General features: G+C 39.7%; 2 long non-coding RNA genes and 2 other non-coding genes across 8 annotated transcripts in view; 3 read left to right on the plus strand and 1 right to left on the minus strand.

Moving 5' to 3' along the window:
* The first annotated feature begins 5,964 nt into the window (after positions 1-5,964).
* On the plus strand, positions 5,965-20,451 carry LOC117980601 (uncharacterized). 4 transcript variants are annotated; one of them, XR_010112284.1, is made up of 6 exons: positions 5,965-7,629; positions 10,330-10,419; positions 13,331-13,429; positions 13,833-14,077; positions 15,022-17,010; positions 19,798-20,451. It is a non-coding gene; the product is annotated as an uncharacterized LOC117980601 (long non-coding RNA). The 4 variants fall into 4 exon arrangements; XR_010112286.1 differs by lacking the exons at positions 13,331-13,429; positions 13,833-14,077 and having other exon boundaries at positions 6,461-7,629; XR_010112283.1 differs by lacking the exons at positions 5,965-7,629; positions 13,833-14,077 and having other exon boundaries at positions 7,636-10,419.
* TRNAA-AGC (transfer RNA alanine (anticodon AGC)) lies at positions 6,074-6,146 on the plus strand. Its single transcript has one exon. It is a non-coding gene; the product is annotated as a tRNA-Ala (tRNA).
* The window catches only part of LOC129397970 (uncharacterized), a 41,740-nt gene continuing 31,028 nt past the window's right edge, over positions 15,005-25,716 (minus strand). For both annotated transcript variants that reach the window (XR_010112289.1, XR_010112290.1), the window contains exon 4: positions 15,005-15,806. This is a non-coding gene — a long non-coding RNA (uncharacterized LOC129397970). The remainder of the gene's footprint in view (positions 15,807-25,716) is intronic.
* TRNAA-AGC (transfer RNA alanine (anticodon AGC)) lies at positions 19,936-20,008 on the plus strand. The gene has a single exon. It is a non-coding gene; the product is annotated as a tRNA-Ala (tRNA).

Consider the following 25,716-nt stretch of genomic DNA (forward strand, 5'->3'; position numbering starts at 1 on the left):
GAATTTCCATATGGAAACATGGCAATACAGCCTGGAAAGCACTATGGACAGTTGCATGGACCTCACAGTAAGGAAATCTAACATAGGCTTCAGGCTGGGGAAAGCTTTATAGACAATGGATGTCATAAATAGGTTTTTGAAGAATGTGTAGTAGTTATCTTTGTGAAAGTTAAGGGAAGAGAGGATTGGAGTCATTAATTCACAGGACTGTGATTAAACTGAGACATACAAATTTCATTTTTAGGGTGAAGTTAAAAATAGTTCAGTATGAGTTCAAATGTAGGAGGAGAGGGATATAAAATTTGAGAGTTAAGCATTGGACCTGTGTAAGTCTATTCTCATGCTGTTAATAAAGACATATCTGAGACTGGGTAACTTGAAAGAGGTTTAATTGACTCCCAGTTCAGGATGGCTAGGGAGGCCTCAGGAAAGTTAGAATCATGGCAGAAGGGGAAGCAACCATGCCCTTCTTCACATGGTGGCAGCAAGGAGAAGTGCCAAGCAAAAGGAGAAAAAGCCCCTTATAAAACCATCAGATTTAGTGAGAACTCATTATCATGAGAACAGCATGAGGGTAACTGACCCCCATGATTAAATTACCTCCCACAGGGTCCCTCCTGAGACATGGGGGTTGTCGGAACTACAGTTCAAGATGAGATTTGGGTGGGGACACAGCCAAACCATATCAGACCAAACATGAAAGTCTAAGAAGCTTTGACTTTTAAGACAACATTAGGAAGTGCTTGAAGGGTTGTAAACAGTGGCACCACAAAAAAAAAAAAAAAAGCTGTGTTTTTAAGATAACTTCAGAGGCTACAATACAGAGTATACATTTAAATACAATCAATAGATTAAAATGAAATAAACAGGGATATGGTTCGAGAACATGCATAGTAATCACAATGAGAAACATTACAGTGACTTCAACTAAGTAGAGCAAGAAAAACACTAATATACAGCTACTGCAAGTGCAAGTGAATGCAGTAAATTTGGAAAAGAGTGTGGCAGTATCTAGTTGAAGATACACTTTTCTTACCAGCAATTCTGTAATCACTTGACAGGTTCTTCTTGTCTGCCGCGCAGAAAAGCCAATGCATTGAGAACAGCAGGTTTTGCAGCAAAGAAAGAGTTTAATAATTGCAGGGCCAGCCAAGTGGAAGGATGAAAGATAATGCTCAAATCCACCTCCCTGAGAATTTGGAGGCCAGAGTTTTTCAAGGATAGTTTGGTGGACAGGGGGTAGGGACTGGGGAATGCTAATTTGTTGGGTAAGGGATGAAATCATAAAGGGTCAAAGCTGTCTTCTTGCACTGAGTCAGTTCCTGGATCAGGGGTTCATGAGACCAGCTGAGCCAGTTTTTTTTTGTTTGTTTGCTTTTTGTTTTTTTGTTTTTTTGAGACGGAGTCTCACTCTGTCACCCAGGCAATGGTGTGATCTCGGCTCACTGCAACCTCCACCTCCTGGGTTCAAGCGATTCTCCTGCCTCAGCCTCCTGAGTAGCTGGGATTACGGACGCACACCACCATGCCTGGCTAATTTTTATGTTTTTAGTAGAGATGGGGTTTCCCCATGTTGGTCAGGCTGGCGGCTTTTTGTTTGTTTGTTTGTTTTTTAATGGGTTACCTGTCCAGGTGACATCAGCTGGTCCATCAAAATACAGGGTCTAAAAAATACATCAAGCACCAATCTTAGGCTTTACAGTAGTGATGTTATCTATAGGAGCAACTGAGGAGGCTACAATCTTGTGACTTCCAGCTACATTATTCCTGAACCATAATTTTAACCTTATGCCTAATTTGTTAGTTTTACAAAGGTAGTTTCAGTCCCTTAGCAGGGAGGGGTTACTTTTGGGAAGCAGCTATTATCATCTTTGTTTTAAAATTAAACTATGAATTCCTCCATAGTTAGCTTGGCCTATGCCCAGGAATGAACAAGGACAGTTTGTGAAGTTAGAAGCAAGATAGTCAGCTATGTTAGATTTTTCTCACTGTCATAATTTTTGCAAAGATGGTTTCAATTCCACTCATTTTTGCATAGAAAATGCATGCTTACGTGTACCAGGATACACATTCAGGAATGTTTAGAGTGGCATCATTTGTAATAACTGAAGGATAGATATAATGTAATAGCTATCAATGGCAATATGGTTATACAAACTGTGATGTGTTCATACGTGGAAGTCTGTATTGCAATGAACAGTATCAGGCAAGTGGTCATCCAACAACATAGATGGAATTTAAAAACATAATGAAAAGTTGATATCAAAGAAGCCAGATCTCATACTAAATGATTCCATGTGTATAAATATTGAAAACATACATGTATACATGCATGCATGTATACATACATACACTCAGAAGAGTTTGGAAAAGGAAGACTTGCTGAGTCTTCTGGCCTCCATCTTTCTCCCATGCTGGATGCTCCCTGCCCTCAAACATTGGACTCCAAGTTCTTCGGCTTTTGGACTCTTGACACCCGTGGTTTGCCAGGGGTTCTTGAGCCTTTGGCCACAGACTAAAGGCTGCACTGTCAGCTTCCCTACTTTTGAGGTTTTGGGACTCGGACTGGCTTCCCTGCTCTTCAGCTTGCAGACAGCCTATTGTGGGACTTCAACTTCCGATTGTGTGAGTCAATACTTCTTAATGAGCTCTGCTTCATATACACATCTATCCTGTTAGTTCTGTCCTTCAAGAGAACCCTGACTAATACAGATCTAGGTGTACATACAAACAGATTTTGTGTGCATACATACATATATACACACATACATGTATACAACATACATACATCCCTACACATGCCTGTGTGCACACATACATGTACACGTGCATGCAAGAATACACGTGTCCATACATACGTGTGCACATCCACACACATGCCTACACGCATGCGTGCACACATGTGCACACACATGTATGCAAATACATGCATGCACACACATAAATAACGTGTGCATACATGCATGTACATACATGCACACACGTGCACATACATATGTGCATACACACAATGCATGTACAATATATACATACATGTAGGCACACATGAGCACAATGTATACATGTACACATGCATACATGTGCATACACATGCACACAAACGTACATGTGTATACACGTGTATACACACATGCATACACACATGTACACGTGTAAACACGTGTATACACATGCATACACACGTACACGTGTAAACAAATGCATGCAAACATGCATGTGCACATTTATGCATACACGAATACCTACACACAAACATACAAACATTCTGTGTACACACATACATGGATACACATGCATGCATGCACACACACACACGCATCCATGCCTGCAGGCATGCATGTGCAGACATATGTGTACACAAATGCATACCCGCAGATGCATGTACACCTGGGTACACACACATACATATAGTTATACACATATGTAGATGCATGTGCACACAGGTGTACATACATGTATACATACACGTGTGTATTCACATGTACATGCATGTGTGTACGTATGCATGTGCAGATACACGTGTACAAACACACACATGTACACATGTATAGTGCACATATGCATGCACGTGTACACACATTTAGGCATACACATGCATATGTAGATGCATGTGTACATGCATGTATACATCTACACATGCACAGACATACATGTACACATGCATACTGTGTACATAATACATGTATACAGATACATGTGTGCATGCACGTGTACACACATGCATGCATACACACATGCATTTGTAGATATATGTGTAGGTGTGTACACACAACATACACATATGCATCCACACATACACATATACACATGAGGTGGCACGTTCAGCTTTCAAGAGGACAATCAGGGACTTTGTCACCTTGACAACTTTAGCCTTGCCTTCTAGTCATCTTGCCGGAACACTTGTGCCCGTGTTTTTCTAGCACTGTCATAAGAATACTTTTACCTATCAAGGCAACTGGGGGTTAGGAGAGCTTTTTGCACAGAAGGCTACTTGGCTTTGTTTGAAAACTGATGATACATGAGGATTGGGGTGGTGAATCACTCACATGTTTCTTCATATGAAAAATGAGGACTCTGGGATTCTCTGGCTGGATCTCAGCACCTAGAAATGGATCTGGGCAATAGGAACTGCTCAGTATTAGCTACCGCTTTGGTTGCCTTCTCCTTGCGGAAAGCTGGCCTCTCACACTGAATTTGTATCATAGGCACTCATGAGGGTCTTGACTGTATCAATATCTGATGAGAGATTTTAGTGCAGTTCTGTTATCGTGGCTGATTTGCTCATTTGGTAGCTAGCATCCAGCTTCTTGTGAACATTAAAATAAAATAAAATAGATTATGGAGGAATAGAATACAGATACGTAGTAAGGTATTATTTTCCAGACAAAATGGATTTGGATAAAAGAATCTAATTAAGAACTTGTGCATGATTCTTTTAAAATTCTTTTGAATCCTTTTTTTTTTTTTTTTTGGCCTGTTTTCAAGTCTCCGATTTTTGTCACCCTTCTCACACCAGGTCAGAGAGATAGCTAATGGTCAGAAGGAATCTTCCAGCAATGACCATAGCGCTTTCTCCTGCCTGCAGATGCCTCTTTTTATTCAGCCTTTATGGGAAGTAGCAGCACCATCCAGTTCTCAGAGAGCAAGCTCTGGAGTAACTGAGCTAACCCCAGTTACCCCAGTGGATTTACAGATTGAGGTTAGAACCCAGCAGGGTTCTCTTCCTGGAAAGAATAGCCTTCCCTCTAAGGTTTCAAATAGACCCTGGGTGAGGAAAGAGCCCTAAACAGCTTGAAAAATTGAATGCTCTTTGAGCAAAGCAGGAAGCCGTCCTATGGAAGAGCATCATTTGAGCATAAATCAGGTTATCAAGACAAACAGAGTGTTCAGGAGGTCAAGATGGTTAAGCAGAGACCCTGACCAGAATGTCCGTGGCGGAGAGAAACAATCTTGTTGGGAAAAGGATGACAATAATTGGGGACTTAGAATAAAGGCTAAAAATGATTCAAAGAGAATGCAAAAAGAATCAGGCACAAATCGTTTACTATACTCTGTTATGCAAATCTCACCTTACTATGTGTTTGTATTCTATTCCTCCACAATCTTTATTTTATTTTAATGTTCAAAGAGACTTGTAGGTGCCAATTAAATGAACAAAACAGCCAGAGACAACAGAACTGCCCTAAAAAAAGTCCCGCATCAGCTCTTGAGAGCAGGTTCCTTAAAGGTGAACAATATTCCACATACAAGGACTTTTTCAGCACCATGCATTAGAAATGGAAGTGAATGTTTATTATTTTTTGTATAAGTTGGTTGATATGGCTTTTCAGCTTCCCTCAGTATCATTATCCAAATTTTGTAGATGACACTAAAGCTCAGAGGAGTTAAACCATTTTCCTTAAATCACATAGCTTTAAATAGGAAAACCAGATATGAAAAGCAGATTTTTTTTCTAAATTAAAAAACCAAAAACAAAAACACGTGAGCTCTTGCTTTACCCTAGCACATAGTCTTGCCATCTGTTTTCTCCACACCAGGTCATTCCTGTAACATTCATTCACATAACAAATACAAATAAATGAGTGGATTCATTCATCAGATATTAATTCAGAATCCCTTTTGTGTCTACCACAAATCTGGACCATCTCACAACCCCCAGAGAGTCTCAGCTACAAGGAACAAGTGATAATGCCATCCCACTTTTATAAACACACACACACACGCGCAACACACACACAATCATTTAATCATTTTTAATTATTTAATTATTTTTTAAAAATCAGTGACACTTTAGCTGGGCAGGTCTAGATAGGTCTTCTTTGCTGGGACATGTCTTTTTCTGTCCTGGAATACCCTAAACTTCACATTTTGGCAGCGTGAGTTTTCCCTTTGTGACTTTCTCCTTCTTCCCTTTTTTCCTCCTTCTTTGCAGAGAATGAGTAGCCACTGCGCCTTGCCCTGCACCATCAATGAGAAGATCTGCTCTTAGTAGAGCCCTGCTTTCCCGCTGAAGGCCCTGAAATCCCCTGTGTTCCAGGCCACCCACTAAGGATAAACGAAGCTTCCCTGATATGGGGAATTAGCTCAAGTGGTAGAGCGCTTGCTTAGCATGCAAGAGGTAGTGGGATCAATGCCCACATTCTCCAAGCTTTATTATTTAGGTACCCAAACCCGAGTCAGTGTCTGAGAGCAAGACACTGCTCTCGGTGTCTTTGGTTCAAGACATAGGAGCAGCAACAATACAGGACTGGTGACAGCTTCCTGCTGGCATTCAGTATAGTGTAGATCTACTGTGTAATTAATTTTCTGTTTCTTCGAGGAGCTGTGAAACCAAGGGACATATAAAACTGCTCTTTTCTCCCTGTTTCTGCCTGCAGCTTGGTCCTAAATGTGAGACAATTGTGAAAAGTGGAGGACAGAGCCACCTGGTTAAATACAGCCCCGGCTTTCTGGTGAGAGGACTGAAACCAAGATGTGTCAAGTAACTAGAATGTGCCTGGACAGATACTGTAGAAAGCAAACACATAAAGTTGTTCATGAGCTTGTGGACGCACCTGCCAGCTGTGAATAAGTGGCTCTAATCCCGAACAACTTACCTACAAAGAGCCTGAGAGCTGAACTGTGCAATGGCCCACTTTCCAGTCCTCACTGACCACTGGGTTGCACACACTTTGGAGATCTCTGAACAGCAGTGTCAAGCCTTTCAAATAGAGTTATCTTTGAAACGACAACACATGGAAGTCTGGTTGGTACTTGGAGCTTAAATACAAGGCAATTGTGTGCCTGCAAAAACAAAAATAGCAATATTATCCTTAAGATTTCAACAAGACACAGTGTCTCATCACATAATCCAAAGATGTCCAGGTTACAAGTCCCAAAATATTCAGCATTATGAAAAAACAGGGAGATCTTAATTCACATGGCAAAGAGAATCCTCGAATAACAATACTGAGAGGACACAGATGTCAAAATCATCTGACACATACATTAAAGCAGATATTATAACAATGCTCCTAGAATCGGGGATAACATTCGTGAAGTGAATGGAAAGTTGGAAAGTCGCACCAAATATTTTGAATATATAAACACCAATTTAAACTTAAGAATTAAAAAAATGTATTAACCAAAACTCTTAGGGGAAATAAAAAGCTTAATTGGAGGATCTCCATAATAGAATGCAGAAGACTAAGGAAAAAGTCAATGAACTTGAAAACAGAACACGAATACCTACATAATCGGAACTATAGAGAGAAAGGAGGATTTTATTGACTCTGAACAGAGGCTCAGGGACAAATAAAAAATAACAAATCCAACATTCACATTATTGTAATCTGGAAAGAAGAGGACAAAGTGGTCTTTGTGGCATAGAACTTTGAACAATTAATAGCTGAAAATGGTTCAAATTTGTCAAAAGATATAAACCAGATTTTTAAAGTTCAGTAAATGTCAATCAGGATAAACCCAAAGAAACCCATAGCAAGGCATATCATAATCAAACTGCTGAAAACTAAGAAAATACAAAACAATTTTGAAAGCAGCCAAAGGGAAATGAAAGAGAAACTACCATATGAATGATTGTAGATTTCGCATCAGGAACCATAGGGGCCAGAAAAAATGTCATAACATTCGGTAAGTAACAAAAGAAAAAGACATATCGACCCAGAATGCTATGTGGAACAAAAGTATCTTCCAGACATAAAGGCAAATAAATGCATTCTCAGTGGAAGGTAAGTAAATACATTCTCATTCTTAGGAAGACTGCTGGAAAAGAATTAGCAAAGATTTGAGATAAGAAAAATGATACCAGAAGGAAACTTAGAACATCATCAGTGAAGGAACAAAAGCAGAAATAGAAAATGTCTGGGTAGACATAACAGACTATTATTCTTCCCTTGAGTTCCTTAAGGTATGTTTGATGATTGAAAGCAAAAATTGTAACTTTATCAGAAGCAGTTGTCATTGTATCTAGATGTACTACATACATAAGATAAAAGGGTAAGTGTAATGGGACTAACTCTTGATGAAGTTTCTTTATTCAACTTGAATGGTAAAATATTGATTCTAAGTATACTGTGAAAGGTTATATATGTATATGGTAAACCCTAGACCACCTACTAACAAGATTTAAATAAACCAGAACAAGATAGAAAGAGGAACATAGATGAATTAAAACAAAGGGAAACAAGGTTAATACATTATTAAATAATAGACCTATCTAAAAACTTATCTATAATGACATTACATGTAAATAATCTAAACGCATTAATTAAAAACTAGAGATCATCAGAATGTGTTAAAAATAAATATGCTGACTAAAGAAAGCCACCTGCTATACACTTATATATAAGAATAAAAGTTATAGAGCAGATTGAAAGAAAAGAGTGGGAAAAGATACCTCATGCAAGCACTAATCAAAGACAGCTGTGGTGTATATACAAAAAAAATCAGACAAAGTAGATTTGAAAGCAGAGAAACTTTTCAGGAATAATGAGGGCTGCTAAATAATTATGATTGTCAATTTTCCAGGGGAATATTGTCCCAAGTGTATATGAGAACACAGAGCTTCAAAACTCATAAACAAAATTGGATACGCAAGGTAAAAACAGAAAAATCCAATTATAGTTGCCGACACTAACACTCCTCTCTCAGTAATTGGTAGACTTAGTAGAAAACAAATCAGCAAACATATTGGAGAATTAAACCATACCATCCAGTAATGGACCTATTAACTTCATAATGCAAAATAAAAATTTAGGTAGAAGGCAAAGACAAAAGTTAAAAGAAAAGTAAAGATCATATTATAACCAGGAAATTAAGAGTAGTCCAGCATATAGAAGAGTGCTGTTATTGGAAGAGTTATTTAGTTATTTTGAGACATTTTTTGAAAGAGTTATTTAGCTGGAAATGACAGAAAGACTGAAAATGGTGAATCAGGAGGTGGATCTTCCCTTGTCCATATTTATTTTGTCTTTTTTTGAAGTCTACGGTGTCTATACTTCCTCTGAATTACCTACAGTGTCTGGCACAGAGCACCTCCCCAATGAATATGTATTAAATGAGTAGAAAGTAACTTATAGATTCAAAAGAATTGGGCAAGAATAATGTTCATTATTTGACAAATCCTTGAATGTAGTGTTTGAAGGAAGATAATAAGTCAAAGTTGACTTGAAAGGTAAGCCCAAGTCCAGACTCTTTTCTGTAATCCCAGCACTTTGAGAGGCTGAGATGGGCAGATCCCATGACACTAGGAGTTTGAGACCAGCCTGGACAACACAGTGAAACCCTGTCTCTACAAAAAATACAAAAATTAGCCAGGTGTGGTGGTATGCATCTGTAGTTCCAGCTACTCAGGAGGCTGAGGTGGGAGGATCGCTTGAATCCAGGAGGCGGAGGTTGCAGTGAACAGAGATCGCACCGGTGCCTGGACAACAAAGTGAGACCCTGTCATAAAATAAAATAAAATAAAATAAAATAAAATAAAATAAAATAGTTAAACCCAGGCCGGGAGGGGTAGCTCACACATGTAATCACAGCACTTTGGGAGGCTGAGGTGGGCAGATCACCTGAGGTCAGGAGTTTGAGACCAGCCTGGCCAACATGGTGAAACCCCGTCTCTACTAAAAATACAAAAATTAGCTGGGCGTGGTTGCAAGCACCTGTAGTCCCAGCTACTCAGGAGGCTGAGACAGGAGAATTACTTGAACCCGGGAGACAGAGGTTGCCGTGAGCCAAGATCTCACCAGTGCAGTACAGCGTGGGTGACAGAGCGACACTCTGTCAAAAAAAAAAAAAAAAAAAGTCCAAAAAGTAAGTAAAGAGGAGGTTTGGAATTAGATATTTGGTGTATGAATGAATGGGCTAAAGTGCAAAAGAACAGGCAGAATAACTGAGCTGGTACAGAGGAAAAAAATCACACTTAAAATCTAAAAATATCTGCTTCTCAATTTGGGCTTTCCCACTTAGCAGCTTTGGCACCTTAGAAAGAACACTTAACTTACCTGAGCTTCTGTTACTTCTAAAAAGTGCATAAAGTGCAGGCTAAGACATAGTTTTTTTGGCAAAATTCAGTCAGACTACATCAAGTAAACTCCCTAAGTCTCCTAGTATAATTCATGGCACAAAAACTGGGGAAAAAACAGGGAGGATATGATTATAAGTTCAGTTTGTGTTTTTTGTTGAATGAATGTCTCCAGTCATAGAGATGCAAGTGTAGATGCACAGTAAGAGTAGTATGAACAGGAGACACCTTGGAAGGCTATTTCTTCATTCAGTTGGTCATTCAATGAACTATCATGAATTGAGCACTACCTCTGTTTCTTATCAACAAAGGAGACTACGGAAAAGAAGAGTGACTAAGATCTCTGAAGAAGGGAAAAGCTAGATGACTGGGCCACAAGAGGAAAAAAAGCAGCAAGACAGGTACAATTGTTTCTGGTCCCTCAAGCCAGAAGGTCCTATCATTATGTGAATACTGGAAACGGGTGGACTCCACCTGTCCTGAGTGGGGAATTCTTCCAGTGCAGCACTGGCTGATAAGGAGTGATTTCCAAGTAGCATTGATTGTGTTCTTTAAAAGCTAGGAATTGATAAAGCAGCAGTGTGTGGGAAATGAGATTTAATAATCTGGATCTCAGCTCTTAGGAACAGTTGCTCTCTTAGAGCAGCAGGCCGCCTGTCAATCTCATATTCTGAAGGTCCTGAGTTTGAACATCAGACAAGGTACAGCTTTTGCCGCTCTTTCCGTTAAGGGAAATGAAATAGGTGTGATAAATAATGGAACACAAATGCTATGACATAATGATTTCAAGACAGTCCAAATATTAGCTTAAAATTTAAAAATGAGCTTTCCTTTCTTTCTTTCTTTCTTTCTTTCTTTCTTCCTTCCTTTCTTCTTTCTTTCTTTCTTTCTTTTTCTCTTTTTCCTTCTTTTGGCTTCTTAGTGGTTTGAATACAAGGCGTGGTGAAGAGATATAAATTACACAAGAAACTACAAGCTATGTCATATGTCTACCTCTCTAGCTGACAAGGGAAGCAGGGGAAATTTCTCTTCCAATTGTCTGCTCTGAAGGTCATCCAAACATAATTATCAGGTGGGGTGGGTGAACTCTTTTATTCTTTTAATCATCCAACATATATTTCTCAAGCGCATACCTTGTTAAGAGACGGTTTTGGGTACAGTAATTCACAGTGAATAAAACACAGATGTTCTCACCTTTGTGATACTACGTCATAGTTGCAAGGAGTGGGGAGAAACAGACAGGAAGCAAAGAAGAAAAATAAACAAGAAGTCATGTGATGATATCTACTGGGAGGGACTCATTAGGCAGTAAAGGACTCGGCAGTGTGGAGGTGACACATTCAGTTTTCAGTAGAAGAGTCAGGGAAGTTGTCACCTTGAAGCTATCATTTAGCTTCCCTTTCTTTCAATCTTCTTTCTTTACATGGGAAATAAGGATTGTGGGATATTTTTGGGTGGATCACAGCACCTAGAGATGGATCTGATCAATAAGAACTGCTCAGTAAGCATTAGCTACTGCTTCGGTTGCCTTCCCCCTGTGGAGTGCTGGCCTCTTGGATTGAGCTTGCATCATAGGTGTTCAGTAGGAGCTTGCTTAGTGGATTTATAGGTTGAGGTTAGAACCCACTGGAATTCTCTTCCTGGAAAGAACAGGCTTCTCTTTAAGGTTTCATACAGACCCTGGTTGAGGAAAGAGCCCTAAATTGCTTGAAAAATTGAATGCTCTATGGGCAAAGCAAGAAGCCCTCCTATGGAAGGGCATCATTTGGGCATATATCAGGGTCTCAGTAAAAACATGAGTGCTCAGGAAGTCAAGATGGTTAAGCAGAGAATCTGACCAGAATGTTCATGGTGCAAAGAAATAATCTTGTTGGGGGTAGGATTACAACAACTGGGGAATTAGAATACAGGCTAAATGAGATTCAAAAATAATACAGCAAGAATCAGGCACAAATCCTTTACTACTACATTCTTTTGTACAAATCCATTTTGCCTAGAAAATCGTACCTTACTATACATCCCTATTGTGTTTCTCCACCATCTATTTTACTTTTTAAACTTTATTTCATTTTTGTCATCACAGAAGCTTGTTGCTACAAAATAAATGAGCAAATCAGCCAATGGCAACAAAACTGCACTGATCTCTCTCCTTAGACCTTCAGAACATCTTCCTTAAAGGTGAACAATACTCCACGTTCAAGGACTTTTTCAGCACTATGTGCTAGAAACTATACTGACTGTTTATTAACTTTTATGTAAGTTGGTCGATATAGTTTCTCAGCTTCCCCAAGTATTATTACCACAGTATTATAGATGACACTGAAGCTCAGAGCAGTTAAACCATTTTCCTCAGATCACATAACTTTAAAGAGGGAAACCAGATATGGGAAGCAGATTTCTTTCTAAATGAAAAAATCATGAGCTCTTGCTTTCACTTAGCACATAGTCTCATCATCTGTTTTCTTCACAGCAGCTCACGAATGTAACATTCATTCATTTACCAAATACAGATAAATGAGTGGATTTATTCTTGCATTCATCAGATACTAATTCAAAATCACTTCTGTGTCTGCTACACTGTGCTCAAGACTTCCCAGTGCCTTTGTCTCCTCTCCCTCAAATTTCTCCACCCAATGTCTTGACAAATACTGTAGATTCTTCCTGCATAACCTCTCCAGGATCTTTTCCTTCTGTTATCCATGCTACAGTGTTTATGGAGGATGTTTTCTTCACCTATGAAGTGCGATGGGGGCTGAAGCTGCAGAAAGACTCATGCTGTTCACCTCAGGAGCTGACACAGTAAATGTGGATAAACCTCAATCCTTTAATATCTTTATGACTTCTTTCCCAGTTACCCCAGCGAATTTACAGATTGAGGTTAAAACCACAACAGGATTATCTTCCTGGAAAGAATAGGCTTCCCTTTAAGGTTTCACATAGATACTGGGTGAGGAAAGAGCCCTAAATTGCTTGAAAAATTGAATGCTCTTTGGGCAAAGCAGGAAGCCTTGCTATGGAAGAGCATCATTTGAACATAAATCAGAGTCTCAGTACAAACAGAGTGCTCAGGACATCAAGATGGTTAACCAGAGAGCCTGGCCAGAATATCTGCAGTGGAGAGAAACGATCTTGTTGGGAGAAGGATGACAATAATCAGGGACTTAGAATAAAGGCTAAAAATGATTCAAAGCGAATGCAAAAAGAATCAGGCACACATCCTTTACTATACTCTGTTGTGCAAATCTCACCTTACTGTATGTTTGTATTCTATTCCTCCACAATCTTTATTTTATTTTATTTTTATGTTCACAGAGATTTGTTGGTGCCAACTAAATGAGCCCAACAGCCAGTGACAACAGAACTGCACTAAAAAAAGTCCCTCATCAGCTCTTGAGAGCAGGCTCCTTAAAGGTGAACAATATTCCACATACAAGGACTTTTTCAGCACCATGCATTAGAAATGGAAGTGAATGTTTATTATTTTTTGTATAAGTTGGTTGATACGGCTTTTCAGCTTCCCTCAGTATCATTATCCAAATTTTGTAGATGACACTAAAGCTCAGAGGAGTTAAACCATTTTCCTCAAATCACATAGCTTTAAATAGGAAAACCAGATATGAAAAGCAGATTTTTTTCTAAATTAAAAAAAAACAAAAACTTGAGCTCTTGCTTTACCCTAGCACATAGTCTCACCATCTGTTTTCTCCATGCCAGGTCATTCCTGTAACATTCATTCACATAACAAATACAAATAAATGAGTGGATTGATTCATCAGCTATTAATTCAGAATCTCTTTTGTGTCTACCACACTAGGCTCAAGACTTCCCCGTGTCTTTGTCTCCTCTCCCTCAAATCTCTCCACCCAATGTCTTGACAAATACTGTAGATCCTTCCTGCACAACATCACCAGAATGTTTTTCTTTCTTTTCATTCACCTCTGTCATCATCCATGCTATGGTGTTTATGGAGGATGTATTCTGCAGCAGGAAGTGTGATGGGCACTGACGCTGCAGAAAGACTCCTGCTGTCCACCTCGGGAGCTGACACGATAAATGCGGGTAAACCTCAATCCTTTAATATCTTCATGACTTCTTTCTCTTTCTCTTCAATTTCTATTTTCTCATGTTCAAGCTCTGACATTCAAAACTAAACACCTTTGTCTAACATGTTGCTTTAATTATTTAAGCATTCTGCCTGGGATTTTTTCAATTACTCTTGGGAGTTTTCATAAAACTCTCCCAACATATCTCCAAGTGGCCAGACTTTTCAATTACTGCTTCCCTCCATGTGTATTTCACACACACATACACACACACACACACACAGCACTTAAATTGAACAGGTTTATTTCTTCACACAGGAATTCCTACAAACAGCCCGTTTTCTCCACCATATGTGCACTCCTTCTCTGCATAGCTGGATTTTGATTCTTACACTCTAATATTTTACATATTCTTACACTCTGATATGATCTTGTCTCTTATTCTTTATGGCTCTGCTCTGTAATTTTGTTGTTGTTGTTCTGAGATATACTTGGACATGTAACTTGTACATGACACACCTTAGCAAGGAGGCAGCCTATATCTCAGATGCAAGTGAAAGAAGCACTCTCCAGGGGTTTCCTAAGGTAGTGGTCAGCACGCTGGCTTCATTCCTGAAAGGGCCTAGTTATGAAAACAACAGGAGCTTTTTGCCTTCCAGAAATCTGTACCATCTCAAAATCCCCGGAGTCTCAGCTACAAGGAACAAGTGATAATACTATCTCACTTTTATAAACACACACACACAACACACACACACACACAAAATCATTTAATCATTTTTAATTATTTAATCATTTTTTAAAAATCAGTGACACTTTAGATGGGCAGGTCTAGGCAGGGCCTCCTTTCCTGGAATGTGCCTTTTTCTGTCCCGGAATACCCTAAACTTGACATTTTGGCAGTGTGAGTTTTCCCTTTTTGACTTTCTCCTTGTTCCCTTTCCTCTTCCTTCTTTGCAGAGAATGAGTAGCCACTGCACCTTGCCCTGGGCCATCAGTGAGAAGATCTGCTCTTAGTAGAGCCCTGCTTTCCCGCTGAAGGCCCTGAAATCCCCTGTGTTCCAGGCCACCCACTAAGGATCAATAAAGCTCCCCTGATGTGGGGGAATCAGCTCAAGTGGTAGAGCGCTTGCTTAGCATGCAAGAGGTAGTGGGATCGATGCCCACATTCTCCAAACTTTATTATTTAGACCCTGGGTCTCCAAACACTCAGGTCTCCAAACCCAAGTCAGAGAACAAGATGCTGCTTTGGTTCAAGACGTAGGAGCAGCAACAATACAGGGCTGGTGACGGCTCCCTCCTGGCATTCAGTATAGTGTAGATCTACCGTGTAATTAATTTTCTGCTTCTTTGAGGAGCTGTGAAACCAAGGGACATAAACAATTGCTCTTTTCTCCCTGTTTCTGCCTGTAGCTTGAATGTGAGGCAACTGTGAAAAGTGCAGGGCAGAGCCACCTGGGTAATACAGCCCTGGCTTTCTGGTGAGAGGACTGAAACCAGGATGTGTCAAGTAACTAGAATGTGCCTGGACAGATACTGTAGAAAGCAAACACATAAAGTTGTTCATGAGCTTGTGGACGCACCTGCCAGCTGTGAATAAGTAGCCCTAATTCCAAACAACTTACCTAAAAAGAGCCTGAGGACTGAACTGAACAATGGTCCACTTTCCAGTCCTCACTGACCACTGGTTGCACACACTCCAGAGATCTCTCAACCGCAGTGTCAAGGCTTTCAAATAGAGTTATCTGTGAAACAACAACACATGGAAGTCTGGTTGGTACTTGGAGCTTAAATACAAGGCAATTGTGTGCCTGCAAAAACAAAAATAGCAATATTATCCTTAAGATTTCAACAAGACACAGTGTCTCATCACATAATCCAAAGAAGTCCAGGTTACAAGCCCCAAAATATTCAGCATTATGAAAAACCAGGGAGATCTTAATTCACATGGCAAAGAGAATCCTTGAATAACAATATTGAGAGGACACATATGTCAAAATCATCTGACACACACATTAAAGCAGTTATTATAACAATGCTCCTAGAATTACGGGATAGCATTCATGAAGTGAATGGAAAGTTGGAAAGTCTCACCAAATATTTGGAATATGTAAACACCAATTTAAACTAAAGAATTAAAAAAAGTATTAACCAAAACTCTTAGGGGAAATAAAAAGCTTAATTGGATGATCTCAATAGCAGTATGCAGAAGACTAAGGAAAAAGTCAATGAACTTGAAAACGGAACAAGAATACCTACAGAATCTGACCTATAGAGAGAAAGGAGGATTTTATTGTCCCTGAACAGACGCTCAGGGACAAATAAAAAATAACAAATCTAACATTCACATTATTGTAATCTGGAAACATTCACATTATTGTAAGAGGACAAAGAGGTCTTTGTGGGATAAAACTGTGAAGAATTAATGGCTGAAAATATATCAAATTTCTCAAAAGATATAAACCAGATTTTTAAAGTTCAGTAAATGTCAAGCAGGATAAACCAAAAGAAACCCATTGCAAGACATATCGTAATCAAACTGCGGAAAATTAAGAAAACACAAAACAATTTTGAAAGAAGCCAAAGGGAAATGAAAGATAAAATACCAAATGAATGATTGTAGATTTCTCATCTGGAACCCAGGAGCCAGAAAAAAATGTCATAACATTCAGTAAATACCAAAGGAAAAATACATTATCAATCCAGAATGGTATGTGGAGCAAAAGTATCTTCCAGACATAAAGGCAAATAAATACATTCTCATTGGAAGGTAAATAAATACATTCTCAGTCCTAGCAAAACTGCTGGAAAAGAATTAGCAAAGCTTTGAGATAAGAAAAGTGATACCAGAAGGAAACTTAGAACATCATCAATGAAGGAACAAAAGCAGAAATAGAAAATGTCTGGGTAGCCATAACAGACTATTATTCTTCTCTTGAGTTCCTTAAGGTATGTTTGATGGTTGAAAGCAAAAATTGTAACTTTATCTGATGCAGTTGTCATTGTATCTAGATGTACTACATACATAAGATAAAAGGGTAAATGTAATGGGACTAACTCTTGATGAAGTTTCTATATTCAACTTGAATGGTAAAATATTGATTCTAAGTATACTGTGAAAAGTTATATATGTATATGGTAATCCCTAGACCACTTACCAACCAGATTGAAATAAACCAAAACAAGATAGACAGAGGAACATAAAAGAATTAAAACAAAGGGAAAAAAGGTTAATAAATTATTAAATAGTAGATCTATCTAAAAACTTATCTATAATAACATTATATGTAAATTATCTAAATGCATTAAGTAAAAACTAGAGATCATCAGAATGTGTTAAAAATAAATATGCTGACTAAAGAAAGCCACCTGCAATACACTTATAAATAAGAATAAAAGTTATAGAGCAGATTGAAAGAAAAGAGTGGGAAAAGATACCTCATGCAAGCATTAATCAAAGACAGCTGTGGTGTACATATATAAAATCAGACAAAGTAGATTTGAAAGCAGAGAAACTTTTCAGGAATAATGAGGCCTCCTAAATAATTATGATTGTCAATTTTTCAGGAGAATATTGTCCCAAATGTATATGAGGACACAGAGCTTCAAAACTCATAAACAAAATTGGATACGCCAAGTAAAAATAGAAAAATCCAGTTACAGTTGCAGTCATTAACACTCCTCTCCCAGTAATTGGAAGATTTAGTAGAACACAAATCAACAGACATACTGGAGAATTGAACCATGCCATCCAGTAATGGACCTATCAATTTCATAATGCAAAATAAAAATTCAGGTAGAAAGCAAAGACAAAAATTAAAAGAAAAGCAAGATCATGTTATAATGAGAAAATTAAGAGTAGTCCAGCATATAGAAGGGTGCTAATATTGAAAGAGTTTGAAATAGTGACTTAGTTATTTTGAAACATTTTTGAAGGCATTATTTAGCTGGAAATGACAGAAAGACTGAAAATGGTGAATCTGGAGGTGGATCTTCCCTTGTCCATATTTATCTTGTCTTCGTTTGAGGTCTGGGGTGTCTGTACTTCCTCTGAATTACCTGATCTTACTACAGTGTCTGGCACAGAGCATCTCCCCAGTGAATATGTACTAAATGAGTAGAAAGTAATTGATTGATAGATTCAAAAGAGTTGTGCAAGAATAATGTTCATTATTTGACTAATCACTGAATGTGGTGTTTGAAGGAAGACAATGAATCAAAGTTGACTTGAAAGGTAAGCCCAAGGCCAGACATGGTGGCTCATTTCTGTAATCCCAGCACTTTGGGAGGCCGAGATCAGTGGATCCCTTGACACCAGGAGTTTGAGACCAGCCTAGGCAACACAGTGAAAACCTGTCTCTACAAAAAATACAAAAATTAGCCGGGTGTGGTGGTATGCATCTGTAGTTCCAGCTACTCAGGAGGCTGAGGTGGGAGGATCGCTTGAACTCAGGAGGAGGAGGTTGCAGTGAACAGAGAACGCACCGGTACCTGGACAACAAAGTGAGACCCTGTCATAAAATAAAATAGTTAAACCCAGGCCAGGAGGGGTGGCTCATGCCTGTAATCCCAGCACTTTGGAAGGCCAAGGTAGGCTGATCACGTGACTTCAGGAGGTTGAGACCAGCCTGGCCAACATGGTGAAACCCCGTCTCTACTAAAAATACAAAAATTAGCCAAGCGTGGTGGCAGGCACCTGTAGTCCCAGCTACTCTGGAGGCTGAGACAGGAGAATTACTAGAACCCGGGAGGCAGAGGTTGCAGTGAGCCAAGATCTTACCATTGCACTGCAGCCTGGGCGACAGAGTGACACTCTGTCGAAAAAAAAAAAAAAAAAGTTAAGCCCAAAAAGTAAGTAAGGAAGACGTTTGGAATTAGATATTTGTTGTATGAATGAATGGGCTAAAGTGCAAAAGAACGGGCAGAATAACTGAGCTGGTACAGAGGGAAAAAATCACATTTAAAATCTAAAAATATCTGCTTCTTAGTTCAGGCTTTCCCACTTAGCAGCTTTGGCACCTTGGGAACACTTAACTTATCTGAGCCTCTATTACTTCTAAAAAGTGCATAAAGTGCAGACTAAGACATAGTTTTTTTGGCAAAATTCAGTCAGACTACATCAAGTAAACTCCCTAAGTCTCCTAGTATAATTCATGGCACAAAAAATTGGGGAAAAAACAGGGAGGATATGATTATAAGTTCAGTTTATGTTTTTTGTTGAGTGAATGTCTCCAGTCATAGAGATGCAAGTGTAGATACACAGTAAGATTAGTATGAATGGGAGATACCTTGGAAGGCTATTTCTTCCTTCCTTCATTCAGTTGGTCACTCAGTGAACTATCATGAATTGAGCACCGCCTCTGTTTCTTATCAACAAAGGAGACTGCGGAAAAGAAGAGTGACTAAGATCTCTGAAGAAGGGAAAAGCTAGATGACTGGGCCACAAGAGGAAAAAAAGCAGCAAGACAGTTACAATTGTTTCTGGTCCCACTTTTATAAACACACACACACACACACACACACACACACACACACACACAATCATTTAATCATTTTTAAGTATTTAATCATTTTTAAAAAATCTGTGATGCTTTACCTGGGCATGTCTAGGCAGGTCCTCCTTTGCTGGGACGTGCCCTTTTCTGTCCCGGAATACTCTAAACTTGACATTTTGGCAGCGTGAAGTTTTCCCGTTTTGACTTTCTCCTTGTTCCCTTTTCTCCTCCTTCTTTGCAGAGAATGAGTAGCCACTGCTGTTTGCCCTGGCCCATCAATGAGAAGATCTGCTCTTAGAGCCCTGCTTTCCTGCTGAAGGCCCTGAAATCACCTGTGTTCCAGGCCACCCGCTAACAATAAATAATGCTCCGCTGATGTGGGGAATTAGCTCAAGTGGTAGAGCGCTTGCTTAGCATGCAAGAGGTAGTGGGATCGATGCCCACATTCTCCAAGCTTTATTATTTAGACATCGTGTCTCCAAACACTCAGGTCTCCAAACCCAAGTTAGTGTCTGAGAACAGGATGCTGCTTTGGTTCAAGACGTAGGCGCAGCAATAATAGAGGGCTGGTGATGGCTCCCTCTTGGCATTCAGTATAGGCTCTTTTCTCCCTGTTTCTACCTGTAGCTTTGTCCTAAATGTGAGACAATTATGAAAAGTGCAGGGCAGAGCCACTTGGGTAAATACAGCCTCGGCTTTCTGCTCAGGGGACAGAGTTTGAGGCACTGCAGAGGAACCAGCCAAAGTATGAGACCCATATGTTGAGAGTGACAGAGTGTAAAGTTCAAAACAATCAAAATATTTAAAGATTTATCATGGGTCTTGATGACATGATGGTATCTCTCTACTCTCTGGACTTATTATGTGTGGTAATAAATTTACTTTTTAAAAGCCAGTTGAGTGTTTTTAATGTTGTGGGGCTATTGCTAAGAGTTTCCTGAGTTTTTTCTAGTAATGTAGAGATCTTTATGCTAAATATTTCGTAAAGAAGTTTGGTGGGTTTTGTGTTCTAAATCCTAATCACTGGCATTAACTCAAACCAGCCATATAAAAGGTATGAAAAATGTCTGTCTGGCGTGCACTTGGTTCACTGAGCTTTTGCTTTCCTGTCAGCAAATTAGACATTCTCCTCACTTAGGAGGCCAACTTCTCAGCCACTGGCTCCAGCCTAGCCCTATGGTCTGTCAGTGGCTTTAGATTTAATTGACACATGCCCAGCCCCAACTCTCTCCTGCCTTAAGGATATAAGAGCCATTGTGAGCCGCAAAGTTATTATATCCGAGAACCCAGAAAACCACTTTTGTATATAGCAGTCCTCTGTTTTTTCATTTAAACATATGGGTTGGAATAGCATAGGATCATACACCTGTGAGCCTACCTGTTTTACAAGTTAAAACTTTTTCCTGATTCTTGCAAGCATTTTTTCTCACTCAACCCTACATGCATGTGTGCAGAATTTTAAGGTAAAATTAGTTTTTGTAGACACTGAATGTGCTGCCCTCAAGGAATATTACAATGGAGTAGGGAAGACAGTTGAGCAAACAGCTGTTTACAATTCTGATAAAAGTCACAATTGAGATGAATACTCTGTACACTAAAAGTACAGAAAGGAACACTACTCTTGAGAATGAGTAGCCTGATAGGATTTGCCAGTGTTTCTGTTATTTCATTTGTTCATACCGGTCCCTGACACCTGGTTTCCTTTTCAAGCAACAAAATCCTAAAATCTCCATCATCTGCTGCTTTCACGTTCCTCACCACTGAGGTCAAGGACCCGAGGCTGGCAGGAAATTGAACTAAAGACACTTCAAGAAGACCATGAATCTTTTCATTTTTTTCAGCTGGAAAGCTGAGAGCAGACAAATGGCAGGGAGGCCAAGTGCTATCAACCACATTTAGAAATTTTATTTAATCTGCACATCTTTATTTGGTAGAAAGTTTTACAAATAAAATTTAACACAAAACAATTTTTTTGAAAAACCATGTTGACTTAAGCAGAGCCAATGATGCAAAGCATAATGTATCAGAAGATTCCTGATTCAACTGCTAGCTTGAAGTCGCCCCCTCCTTGTGTTCTGGAAAGATGGGGTGTTGTTTATCATCCACATATCAAAAAGTAAACAGAAAGCAGTATTTCCGAAACCTTTTCTTTATAAGGAGATCTTCATAAAACTTGCATTGTTACTCTTGTTGGATCATAACACACCTGAGAAAGATTGGGTGGAGGAAGGTGAAGAAGGCTGGAAAAGATTTACAAGGGAATAAATCAAGAATCTGGTACAAATTGACTAATGGTATCTTCTGCATCAGCCCATTTCGAGTGAAAAGTCCCCCGTTTTAGAACTTTTGGCTCTTCGTTTTAATGCTCCCTCCTGAGAATTAACAAAAATTTTGATTACTCTGGGCACGCTACCTGATTAGCCCTGCTCCGCAAGGAGCAGTTATATATATATATAATCACACACACACACACACACACACACACACACACACACACACACACACACACACACACACACAGACACACACAGACACACACATTTTTCAGGGAATCCTGCCTAATTTCTTCCGAAGTTCAGCTGTCTCAGTTCACACCAAACAAGTTACACGATTTCATAACGGATAGAGGACAGAAGCTTAAGGAGGGAGGGCCGAATGCACCGGGAACCCTAGTCAAGTGTAGGAAATCATCACGAGCGAGGCGAAGCAGGTCGCGGGAGACGAGACCTTCACTCAGGAACGGGGACGATGTGAATCGTGTTTCTATCGAGTGGCCGGGTTGGGACCGGGTTGGGATCAGCCAGGAGGAGGTAGCCGCACAAGGCTTAGCTGGGTCTCCCGCGCAGACATCTCCTGGACAGCGACCCAGCGCCGCGCAGGCGCTCACGGCCCGGCTCCAGGGCTGCGAGTGGCGAGTCCCTGCCTGCCCGGCGCTCGCCCTCGGGAAGGACGGACGCCTCGCGACGGCCGCGGACGCACCAGCGCAAGTGGTTCCTTGGAATCTCCCCATGTAATTCCACATGAGATTAAATTTTTTAAAGCGCCTCATACTCGTGACCCATGGGTCAATGCCATCTAGCGACCATTCAGTGGCTGAATCCTCAGACAGACACTCAGCATCCCCAGAGCCTAGGGGCATGCCATATGCCCCCACATAAAGATTTGTTGAATGAATGAAGGTGTCTAACTCCATTGTCTTGCCCTATTAAAGATGTATACTTTCTCTGCCTAGACCATTATGGTAATACCCTGACCTTCCTCATGATCTTTGCACTCAATTCTCAACTCTGTGCCCTATTGGAATGGTACTGAAATGCAAATTCAGTTACAGTCTCTCCTAAATTCATTTACCAGCAAACTTTGCTTACAGTGCTTAAACATTTTATCCTGACATTCAAAGCCCTTCATAAAAAGCTGGCCTCTCTCGCAGCTTTACTCCTGGAATTCAATCCTATGCACACTCTCAGAAAACAAAATCATTGTTAATTCACCTTCAAAACCTGTTGTTTTATTCTTCTGAGACTTTGCAAATACCTTTGAGCAAGGCATCTGGATAGCTCCTCATTTTTAAATGTAACTGTGGATACCACCTTGAGTGGAGATGGAAAGAAAAGGGAAGCTGAAGGATAATGGATTGTAAAAATTCATGCTTTCTCATTCTTGTCTGGTTGGATAATCAGTGCCTAGAAAGGAGTCAAAGAAGGTTTTCTTTATATATCTTCTAAATAACACAAAACCTAGCTCCGCATTAAAGCCTTAGAATTAGTTTCTGGGATTAATTTAAAAAGCAGTAGACTTCAGACTGTCATATTCAGATTCCCACAGATGTTGCAGCCACAATGCAGAATACTAACCACTATAGGATCATGACAGGCCACTGGGAAAAGCTGATGACTTCTATTTATTACAAATTTGTCATGCCAATTGCCTTTTCATCAAACCAGTAAGAGCTCAAAAGGGCATACTTTATGATTACAAAGTAGAAATAACTTTGCAAAATCTTCATGGGTAGACGAATCTTGCTTATTTTCACCTGTGGCTAATTATCTTGCTCATTCCAGAAAACCAGAAAGGCTCACAGCTTGCCATCTTATCTTGGTTTAAGAATTCTTTTTGAACTTACCCTGTGAAAGAAAACACACAGAAGAAAGCTTTCCCTCTGCATGTCACTGATTTCTGAACAGGAAAATACAAGAAAAGTATTATCATAACTGTAGACACTGGGTATAAACTGGGGGATCTAGATTGTCAGCTTTTCAAGAAGCTTATATTCTAGGGGAGAGATAGAAAATAAAACAATAATTTAATATGTTTTCCAATTTATTAAAAATTTTATTTAAAAGATGGAGAGAGAGACAGGACATTGATTCAGCTGGAGAGGTCAAAGAAGGGCTCTCTGAGACAGTGACATTTGAGTTGTGGCCTCAGTGTTGAAAATGAGTCCACTGTTCTGGGTCTGGAGCAAAAGTGGCGGAGTTCAGAGGCTGACAGCTGGGGTCTGGGCCTCTGCGGGCAGCCAGAAGACGAGCCAATAGAGTACCCCACTTACCAGACTGACGGCAGAGCCAAATATGAAAATGTTCTTTTTTCTCAAGCCTCGAGACTGCACACCAAAGTCCCAAGCAATCAAGGAAACTCCATTTCCAGTTCCTTGGTGTCTCTAAGGCATAGGCTCAAAGTGAAGCAGACTTTTCCTGAGGTGAAATGCAGAGACAGTCCCACTGCTCAGCTCAGTGTGGATCATGACCTTCCTGCCCTTCCCTTCTAGCTCACCCTCACCAGATTCTGAGGACTGATGAGGAAGGAATTGCTTTACAGCATTTTCTGCTGAGCATTTATTGCATGATTAGGTCAATCTCCAGCTCACTGGGCACTTACAGAAAAAAAATCTACCAGGTTTCATGTGTGACCTTGAAAAATGTCCTCATTTCTTCTGTTTGTAATTTAGTAGGTTATCCAGAGGAATTTTCCCTGGATGTTATTACATTAAACAGTGGACAGAGTACTGCAAAGGTGAGGCCCAAGGCAGATGGAAATAACCACAGTTAACTGCCTGCTGCCACATACACCCTATTCCTGATCTGCCTGTGAGACTTTTTTCTAAGGATTTAGTTTATGCCAAATGTTTCATTCCCTGACTCTGGCTTTCTCTCTGTCTGTCATCTCCAGTGTCAGATATCAGCCTTTCTTATTTTTGAGGCTAAATCTCCACATAAATCTCAGTCTCAATTAGCAAAAAGCTCTTCCCATCACCACTAAAATAACCTTATTTTGGGCCCAGAGTATGGGGAATGGATGTCTGCTCCAACCCTCTGTAATGCAGCCTGCATTCTCTTGGTTTTCTTTACCTTTTACAGTCCTTTACTTGGAGTGTTAGTGAAATAATTGCCAAGCCCAACCTGTACATGCCCAATGAAGAAAGAACCAAAAACCTGAACATCCATTACTATCTACATTTGAACCTCTGAATAAGTGGAATAGTTCTTCTGTTTATCAGACATTAATTCAGAATGTCTTTTGTGTCTGCCACCCAGGTTCAAAACTCCCAATTGCCCTTGACTTCTCCTCCCTCAAATCTTTATACTTAGGGTTTTTATAGATACTGTAGAGCCTTCTTATACAACCTCTCCAGAATATTCTTTTCTCATTTGTCTGTTCCTTCATCCATTCTACAACATTTATTTAGAGTGTATTTTGAATTAGGTGCTGATGATGAAGAAAGACTCATGCTGTTGACCTCAGGATCTGACAGAATAAATGAGGATGAACCTGGATCCTTAATTTTTTTAATAATTTATTTCGCTTTCTCTCCAATTCCAACCTCTTTAAAATTCACAACTAAAATCCTCTTCCTAAAATGTTACTTCAATTACATAAGCCACCCGCCTGGAGTTAATCCTCTCCTCAATATATCTGCAAATGTCTAGGCTTTCCCAACACTATTTCCATCAATACGCATTTTACAAACATACACACACACCCCCACCAATTAAATAGGTATGTCCCACATACACACTAAAAGATTTCTATACCATCACTGTTCTTTCTGTCCTGTGTGCCATCTTCATCTTCATTTCTCAGCTATATCTATTTTTATTTCTCTTTATTATGGCCTTGCCCCTTGCCACCTTTCTGTAATACATTTCTGGTTTTTTGCTAT

Source organism: Pan paniscus, chromosome 5 (assembly GCF_029289425.2).
Source record: "Pan paniscus chromosome 5, NHGRI_mPanPan1-v2.0_pri, whole genome shotgun sequence".
Classification (NCBI taxonomy): Eukaryota; Metazoa; Chordata; class Mammalia; order Primates; family Hominidae; genus Pan; species Pan paniscus.